Source organism: Octopus bimaculoides, chromosome 1 (genome assembly GCF_001194135.2).
Source record: "Octopus bimaculoides isolate UCB-OBI-ISO-001 chromosome 1, ASM119413v2, whole genome shotgun sequence".
Classification (NCBI taxonomy): domain Eukaryota; kingdom Metazoa; phylum Mollusca; class Cephalopoda; order Octopoda; family Octopodidae; genus Octopus; species Octopus bimaculoides.
In genome coordinates, this window is record NC_068981.1 from 26,106,941 (window position 1) to 26,116,811 (window position 9,871).

Here is a 9,871-nt window from a genome sequence, read left to right on the forward strand (position 1 = left end):
TATCTCTCCACCATTGACCATGCTGCGCTTATCCTCGCCTGGCAAGTTGATCGCAGATCGGCTTTCTCTCTTTCCCCCGCATCCGTTTCTCACCACTCTTAATCGTACACACACACAGTATCGATCCGCATACATTCCTCTACCCCCCGCCACCACACACACTGGTTTTTGGCATTCTTCTGCCTTAAAAACTACATTCTCTATCTCTTTACAACTTCCGGTCAGTTATTTTTCAGCCATGTAACGAGACACGTGCTTTTCTTCGTTTTTTTTTAAATTTTGGAGTTGCCCATATGTACATACATACATACATACATACATACATGCATGCACTTATGCATACATACATATATTCACACACAAACATAAATACACACATACACATACATACATAATACATACATACATACATACATACACACATACATACATACATAAATACATACATTCATACATTCATACACGCAAACACAGTCATATGCGCGCTCGTGCACACACACGAGCATGTATGTATAATATACTTATTTTTATACATAAATACGTACGAATGTAAGTACTGTTTCTCTAAGTACAATTAATCAACTGCACAGAGAAAATTTGTAAAACTCTTTATTTTACTTTTTCCATTTGTTATTTCTCTTGTGGAGAGTTACCGGTTGAAATCACACTAAGAAACACGCATATTATTGGTAATGAAGCGTATTTAGGAGGCATACTTCTGTACGACCGTAATTGCCATTCTGTTTCTCCACATTCATGCATTTAGGCACAGGTTACCCTATGTACACACCAAAGAGGCCTCATAATTTTTCGTCACTTAATCAAAAGCGCCTTGCCACTCTCATCGTGACGGGTTCTAGTTGTGTAAAAGAAACGTGAATAAATCTTAAAGAAATATGTTCAATTTATAGACCGTATATGAAGTCTGTTTCCTTACCACATAGTTTCAGGTTCTGGCTCACTGTATGGTACCTTCACCAAGTATCGCCTGCTATAGATCAAGCCATCTAATGCCTTGTGCATCGATTGGGTAAGAGGCGGAAGCTAAAATGAAACCCCTCATACATGTATGAGCGTGGTATGCATGTATGTGTTTGCATTTATTCTTCACCAAGACTTGACAACTGGTGTCGATTTATTTATGTTTCGGCAAGAAAACTGATAAAATAAGCACCGAACTTTTAAACAAATGTACTGGAGTGGATTTGTTCCACTAAAGCATCCGAATCAGTGCATCAACATGGCCGTAGTTTAATGATTGAAAGAGGTTACAGGTTAAAAAATGATACATACGTACATATTCCTAAATAAATTCACATTGTTAAATTAAAATTACTTTTCACTAAATTAATATATATTATTTATCGAATGTTATAAATTTAATTATCTGCATTTGAAGCGCAATAAATCAAAAGCGTACAACGTTTTTGTCAATTGAAAGAATGCTTCTGTACATGCCACAATCACACAAAATCGTATGCATAGTTGCACTCACTCGTAACAGAGACACAGATATACACACAACCACAAACTCAAAAACACGTTCGAAGAAGCACACATGAATTTTAATCTGCAACTTTACTTAGGTTAACGATGATATTCATTTAATATGCCCTGCTACATCACAGATGATATATTTGTAACACCACTTAAAGATAACGAGAAAAATTAAATCGTAATTCATTCATAAGTACGAGCATATGTGTGTGCGTGTGTGTGTGTATACATGTAGCTGCACACACATACACATATACACATGTATGTGCATGTGAGTGTGCGCGTACATATGTATATATGAATGTATGCATATATGTGTGCATTACAATTCAGCTTTACCATATCATTACTAAAATCAAGTTGTTAAAATCTTCATGTAATGGCTATGATGAAGCGATAAGATGTTGCACTAGTAGTAATTAATGTATTTCTCTCTCTCTCGCTCTCTCTCTCTGTGTTTATATATATATATATCCTCTCTTACTATTTCCTTCTCATCCTCTACATATATATAATTAAACATACACATACATTCACATAAAGGGACTCAACAAAATATATCTAGAATTTAAAAGTGGGACTACTAATACAATTAGCAAATTGGCAAACACAATCATACATACGAATATATATATATATAATATGCATACATGCAACCATACAGCACATACCTGTCTACAAATATACGTATACGCACATGGGGTAGAAGAAATATAAAGAAATATATTTTTAAGTATTTCTTTTATCCGTCATAGTTTTATATTAATAACCTATTTAATGTAGAAATAGATCAAAACAGATGCAAATTGATGATAATCTTGCTAGAAAAAAAAAGTACAAAGAATTATAACAGGAAACTTGATAATGGTTTCAACATAGATTTTCAATAAATGCTTTATTCGATACTGTAGTCGTCATAAAAGAGCATGTATATACTAGTGACTTATTTATATTCGAGAATAAACATTTTGTCTTTTCCATATTTTAAGTCTAACAACATTTCAGAGTTGGCTAAAATGAAATTATCTAAGATTATTGCCAAAAATGTGTCGCAAAAGACATTGCTTAGTTTGAAAGTATAAAGAGAGGTAATTATATATCAGAAATCAATTTCTACGCCACTACACACGTTCTTCTTATCTACACTCTTACAGCTAGTTGTAATGGCTTAGGTACAAGGCTTCATATTTTGGTGTTTGCATACACTCACATATTCCGAATTTAGAACTTGAAATATACAGATGTGATTAATTAGCCTGACTTCCTACAAATTATACCAATTACATCAATCGCTCTACAGAAACTTATAGATCTCTTTCCGGGGTATGTATAGTCGACAAAAGCCAGTTCTTTGACTGTGAGTCTTTGTATTAGTCCCAGAAGAAGAAAAGAGTATGACGAATACTTTTGCCGCGAATAGTGTAGAAGATGCGTAATGCCGCTAGAAATGTGCTATAAAATATCCATTATAAGACTACAAGATATCCAATAAAGAAGTATTTAGAATTTCGTAAAATGCATAGTTACAAAGTACCGACAATTCAAGTAGTGTTTCGTGTTGCCAATGAAGGCAGCGAATTATAATGAAACACGGGCTGAAATGATAATTCATAAAAAATAAAGAAGCAGCACCAGAATAAGTGGAAAAAGCTAAAATCTAAGCTAAATTTGGGGCTACAGAATGCCAGGTTAAATTGATTATAAAATACACCATACACAACTTGTACTTGAAAAAGAAGGATGTCAGTCAAGTAGAAATGGAAAAACTGCAACATTGTTTGACAGGAGCATGACAAAAAGCAGAGACTGATGCATTCTTAATTGAGGCACACATCACGAAAACAAGAAAAGCAGAATTCAGTAATTAACTATGGAATATGAGATGAAGAATAAACCATTATCTCCATTATATTAGACTATCTAGCCTTAGCCGAAAACGAGTATAAATATATATATGCATATATTTACGAAGATGAGAAAGCAAGAAAACTCTGGATATGCAAATATGCGTAGACAGAGGATCAAGATAAACTGACCGGATATCATTGTAAAGGTCAGAAAGATAAAAGAAATGCCTCTCAGTAGATGCATCCGTCCAAATAGATTATCATGAATATGTCAAAGAAATATACGTAATGAAATTTTGAAGTATATAGTTCTTTCTTAGAACGTCATCGCTCTTGTCCACCAATTATCCTCTATAATTTCAAATACCCGGCCACCAAAGAGCTGTGAACAACTGTTGACACTGTATATGTCAGGCTTCCTATCTTTGTTTATACATGATCCACACCTGTATCTTAGAGAGGAGCTGTGAAAACGTGATCTGAAAACGGTGACCATACCTGCTCAACATTTAGGAGAGGTCTCTACCTCGGCGTATGTCTGCGCATCATCAGTCGTGACACACTCACTCCTCCAGTAAAATTTGTGGTTTTGTGGAGTGCCGAGGAAAATCTTCATTCATCAGAAGAAATCTTATTACCCTGCCCCTTTTAGGGATATACAGATGCTAATCTTAAGGAACCTTCATTTCTTTTCAAGTCCAGTACTAACAGCTTACTTTTCAAGTCCAGTACTTACAGCTAACATAGGCATCCACCTCCTTGACCCAATCGACTTGGAGATGCATGCATCTCGTATACACCAAAAATGTTTATAAAGCCTTATAACTCGGAAATCCTAGACTCGCTTATGACCACAACATTTATATCTAGTGACCTAAGGTCGTCGAGCAAATGGCCTTACTTCTACGATGCACCCAGGTTTCGCGCATGTAAGGCTCCTTTTATAAATGTCGCCGTGTCTAATGGAATGCTGCTTATTATTTGGGTGGTTATTGTTGCTTTTATTTTGCGCTCCTAGAGTTTGCTGTGATAAGGGTGGATGGATATGGTAGCATTTCTCTCTTCTCTCTTGCCGTTAATTCTGCTAATCTCTTTGACATGTTATTGGTTCTGCTGTTGGTTTTGGTGTTGTTTGTGAAACTATTGTTGTTGCTGCTACTTTTACAGCTGCTACTATATATATTTTTTCTCAATAATTCGCCTGTGGTATATAATGGTGGACCTTGACCACGAAACAAGGTATTACCTTCTAGGCCCCCTTCAACCGTCTTTTCTGTGTCTTGAAAAAATGTATCTAAAATTGTTCCTTCTAAGGCTAGTAACAAAATCAGTTAATCGGTCCCTTGCGATTCTAGTCAACTAAGAAACCCGGTGAAACAAACAAGTCAAGAAAAGCAAGTTTGCAAAAAGGGAAGCAAAGTAGAAAAACATGGAGCTTCCAACTCACCTTCGACTTTTGTGACAAACTAAAACGGTGACAACAACAACGACACCAACAAAAGTAATCCTTTCTACAAAAGGCACAAGGCCTGGAATTTGGGGAGAAGGAGTGGACTAGTCGATTACATTGACCCCAGTACAATGATAATAATAATAATTAAAATTTGTTTCTAGAATGGTAATAAGATCCGAAATCACAAGAAGGAGAAACACTGATTATATCAACCAGATACGCCGAAGTGATGAAACACAAAATCGACCTCAGCAAGATTTGAAATCAGAGCCAGAAGATATAACACGACTGCTATGCATGGTTATTGATATGAATGATAAATTATAGTATCTACTATTATGTTATTTACGTTATACATAAAATTCATAATATACCATCAGATATGCCGGTATGTTATATTATAATTGATTATATATTACTATTGTCGTCATATCATACGAGCATATACAATAAGATACATGACTTGAATTATTTATAACGGTTGTATAATGTAAACAAACCAATATACTTTGATAGATAATATAAATTCACAGATATAATATATCTGCAATTTAATCTATGTCTTAGGTAACTTGTAGCAACAAACAAACTATAATAAGCAATGACTCATTTGCCATCGAAAACGCTCATTGTTATGTCGGTGGGGCTATCAGAAATAGCCAAATCTTTAAGTCAAGTCATTCAGTTAAGAAAAGCGATGTGCGGATGTACTATCCGATTTGGGGGAATAGAATGATGGGTTATTAACAAATCAGCATAGCCACGACTCAGCCTGCAAGAAATAGAAGCCATATCGCAACCAAATCACTCACCATACGTCTCGTCTTAAAGAAATATAGAATGGGCAGTAACTTTTGATAATGTAGTCCAAATTACATTATGGCTAGAAAGAAAATATGATAATAATAATTGGTAATGTAAGTCACGACAGGAATGGCTTTGCTAGTATTTCTGCTGGAGAGCGCCGCTGACATACTGCTAAAATAACAACGTACTTATCCTACATGACACCATTGTCTATATGGAATGTTTGATATACAAGTAAAGCCTACTTACATAACACACCTAATTTAAACGAATTCGTATCAGAATTCGCGCAGAAAACTACGGAAGCACAAACGCTTCATCTTTGGTGCCTAAATTTTCAGTTTTATAAATTGAAAGGAGCATAAAGAAATGCATAAAAGGGGACACACACACGCACACAGAGGTAGATAAAAGTTGCATGCTCTTTTCCAAGAGCAAATCAGGGAAGTATTTTACAAAATTACGTGACAAAACAAACATACAGAGAATAAAAGAGAAGATAAACGAACCAAATCCGATGAATAGGAAGAAACTAGACACAAAAAAAAAATAGAAAGAATAAAGGTGAGATACACAGAGTAGATAGAGAACAATTCACCAGTTTCTATTGACCTAATTGTAATTGCATGTAGATTTCGGGAGATTTTCAGTCAAAAGCAAATAGCTATACTCACAAACAGAAAATAAGTTATAGAATCAATGAGTCTAGTTTAAAAGATAACATGATTTATATCTGTTAGTCGTTGAAATCATGAATATTACATATATGGAAAATATCACTAGAAAAGTACCGTCAAGTTCCCTTTAAGTTTATATCATGGCCTTCGACAACTACACTGTAGGTTGTCGACTTCAGCACACCACCTCATAAAACTTTCTTGCATGCCTTGAATTGAGATAACTCTTTCGCAAGCATTGACGTATGATGCATGTTTCTCACAACCATTTATTTTTTCCCAACAGACTTTGAGCTCTAGGACTTAGGAATATATATCACTTGCATCTATCTCACCAGTTAGATTAGGCCAACTACTGGAGAAAAGCGCCCCCCCACCACTTTTCTAAATTTATAAGTTGAGATCATCATAATGCTCTTGATCATCTCATTATAACCAAATCTATGGGATAACTTTCATGCCTTGGTTAACTTCTTGACAATGATATAATCTTAAGAGAAAGAAACAGAAAACCAAAAGCCACATATTACGATTTATCGTCATACGATCAAGCGACATAAAGCGCCCCGGAATATCATAAATATACAGTGCTGCAGTTATGTAACAGTCACTAAATGTTAAACAGATGCAATTGCGTTGGGAATGGCGCAACAAGAAGATGTAAGCCATCATTTTCGATAAACACAGTTGGGAATATAGCAAATCTTTGATCTTAAGAAATGTAACGTAAGGCTTTTTGATCTGCAAGTCGTATACTATATATCTTGAAATTGCCCTTAATTTAAGAGTCTTCCTCTTATATGAATTAGGAATATTAAAGAAAGTCTCATAAAAATGTTAGAATTAATATAAGTGCAAGTTATCTTAACGATAATAACCAAAATACCAATATTTATATACAAATCTGTTATCTGTTACTTTGTATGGCTCTTCTAATATAAACTGCCGTATCGGACATGAAATTCAGTGCTATGTTATTGGAATTTGAAATAAGAAATTCGCATAAAATAAGTTAACATTTATTTCAAAAGTAACAATTGAGTGATATGGAGAGACGTGTATGAACTCAGAAAGAAAATAAAATAGCGTACAAGATAGAAAAAAATACGCTAAATGACACAGTTTATAGCACGCAGAAAGAAGAAAATAAACTAAAGGAAATAGAAATAAAGAACATGAAGCCAGAGAGCTTGTACACCCAGCCGTAACTCGTGGACGACTATGTTTTTTGCTACATGTACCATGCTTTCGTGAATTGTTTTAGATACCTGTGGTCCAAGAAGAATACGTACCCTCGGACCGCCAACCTCGACTAAGTGGGAAAAGAATGAACCAGCAAAATCTCTCCCATTAGATATCACATCTGTGATAGTCTGCAGTAAAGAGTACAAACCGGATGCACAGCGATCTAGTTTATAGTTGTCACAGCTCATTACAGTTGGGTGGACTGGAACAATATCAAAGGAAATAATTTTCTCAAGGGCAAACTCTCCATCCCTACCATAGATTACACCCACGGCGATATGATCTGTAGGTCACGCACATTTCTGAGTGAGAGTCACACGTAATATGATTTGCTTAATGCATTTTGTTTTCCATTAAGAATTAATTAAGTATATTGCTTTATATTTTCGTTTCTAAAAGTATATTTCATACATTAATACGTGGGACAAAACGAATAGGGAAAATCTAAAGATATGGAAGAACAAACGGGGTTAACGAAACCTCACCAATTCAAAAAAGTAAAGTAATTCTTTTATTCTGTTACTTGTTTCAGCTTTTCGAACTTGCAAACTCCACCAGCAATTCATTGAAATAATACGTTAGAGGGGGAAATTGTTCGATCTTATATATTTAAGATAAGTCTCAAACTGAATCCGTATGACACAAAATATGGAAACGCCGGTACATCGAACTACTTGTACAATCTATCCGATACGTTTCCAGTTACAGGTACAATCCAATCACCCACATTCCTAACTCTGGGGTCAAACCCAGCGCTCAGTAAATAAAGTACAATAACTAAAGATGCGACGTAGAAACATTAAGCCCAGAATTTCAAGCTTATGATTCAAATATTAAAAAAAATTAATTCTGGCTGTGGCGTTGAATCAAGGACCGTTTAATCGAAATGATCAATATATATATAATATATATAAAACGCAGCAAAGTGAAGATATTTGCTGATGACTCTAAGCTCCAGAAGATTATCAATGAAGAAGAAGATCGAACTCAATTCCAGTCTTATCTACAGGCTGTGAAGCAATGGGCAGACAAAAACAAAATGCAACTAAATTTGAACAGATGCATTTTGGAAAAAAACACTATGCTAAAACAAACGTACTCACTTTCTTCAGGGAAGCTCTCACAGCATATAATGATATCAGAGACCTAGGAGTAATTGCTGATAACAATCTCAGTAGGAGTGCCCACATCAACAATAACGTCGATATATCTCGTGGGAAGAGCTCCTGGATCCTAAGAACCTTCCGGTCTAAAGAACGAGGCGTCATCATTCCACTATTCTGCTCCATTGTACGGCCACACCTCGAATACCGAGGCCCCCATACATAACAAGACATCTCGAAAATTGAATCACTCCAGAGGTCATTCACTATAAGAATTAAGGGGATTACTGATCGCGATTATTTGAACCGCTTTAAAGCATTGAAACACTATTCTTTCAAGCTCTGCCGTGAGCGATATATCATTTGCACGACTATACCATTAGCATTGCCCAAGTGACCTCAACACTAGCTTTAAAATTAATCCAAGGCTTGGAACACGAGCTATACGTCCCCTACTCAGTTCAGCATCACAACACATAAATACACTGCAGCAACCAGAAGCCCCTCTTTGTGAGTGGTTTCACAAATGAACGGAGTCCGCATCCCAATTGTTTCAGCGTATTTTATTTTGTAATAAGCTACAGAGTAACACTTATAAAAGGGGTGTAATACAGAATCTGTGAAACTATGTTTTGGCCCAATTAGATTGTTATGCATGTAGAGAGAATGAGAGATGTTGGAAGTTGAGTAAAATTTAACATGTGTTGTCAGTATGTAAACATATGTACACACACACACACATGCATGCTTGGATGCATGTACGTATACGTACAGATATGTATGCTGTTGCTTGTATGTAGAAACTTTTATATATTTGTCTGTATGTGTTTGTCTATGTATAATTATTGTTTTCGCTTAAATTGCTTTCACTTTTATATTATATTTTGACACTTGTGTAGTAGACTCATTCTCTTAACTTTTGTCTTCATGGTGTATACATGTCTTCATGGTGTATATATGCATTCAAATTTTCACTTCCCTTTCCTCTCTTCATTCTTATGTATAAAGTATATGTCTGTGGTTTTGTATACTTATACCGTTGCATTTTTTACATTTGTATGTATGTATGATGTGCGCTTTCTATGATATAATGGTGTCTGCTATAATATTTAAGTATGTCTACGCATCCATATAGCTCGACATATATCTACATAGGTATCTGTGCTTGGGTGTATGCAAACACACACACACGCGCGCATATATATATATATATTTATATATATATATATATATATATATATA

General features: G+C 35.1%; 1 protein-coding gene across 10 annotated transcripts in view; it reads right to left on the bottom strand.

The window, feature by feature from the left end:
• The window catches only part of LOC106876180 (TWiK family of potassium channels protein 18), a 321,498-nt gene that overhangs the window by 190,038 nt on the left and 121,589 nt on the right, over positions 1-9,871 (bottom strand). The gene's annotated exons all lie outside the window — the stretch shown is intronic.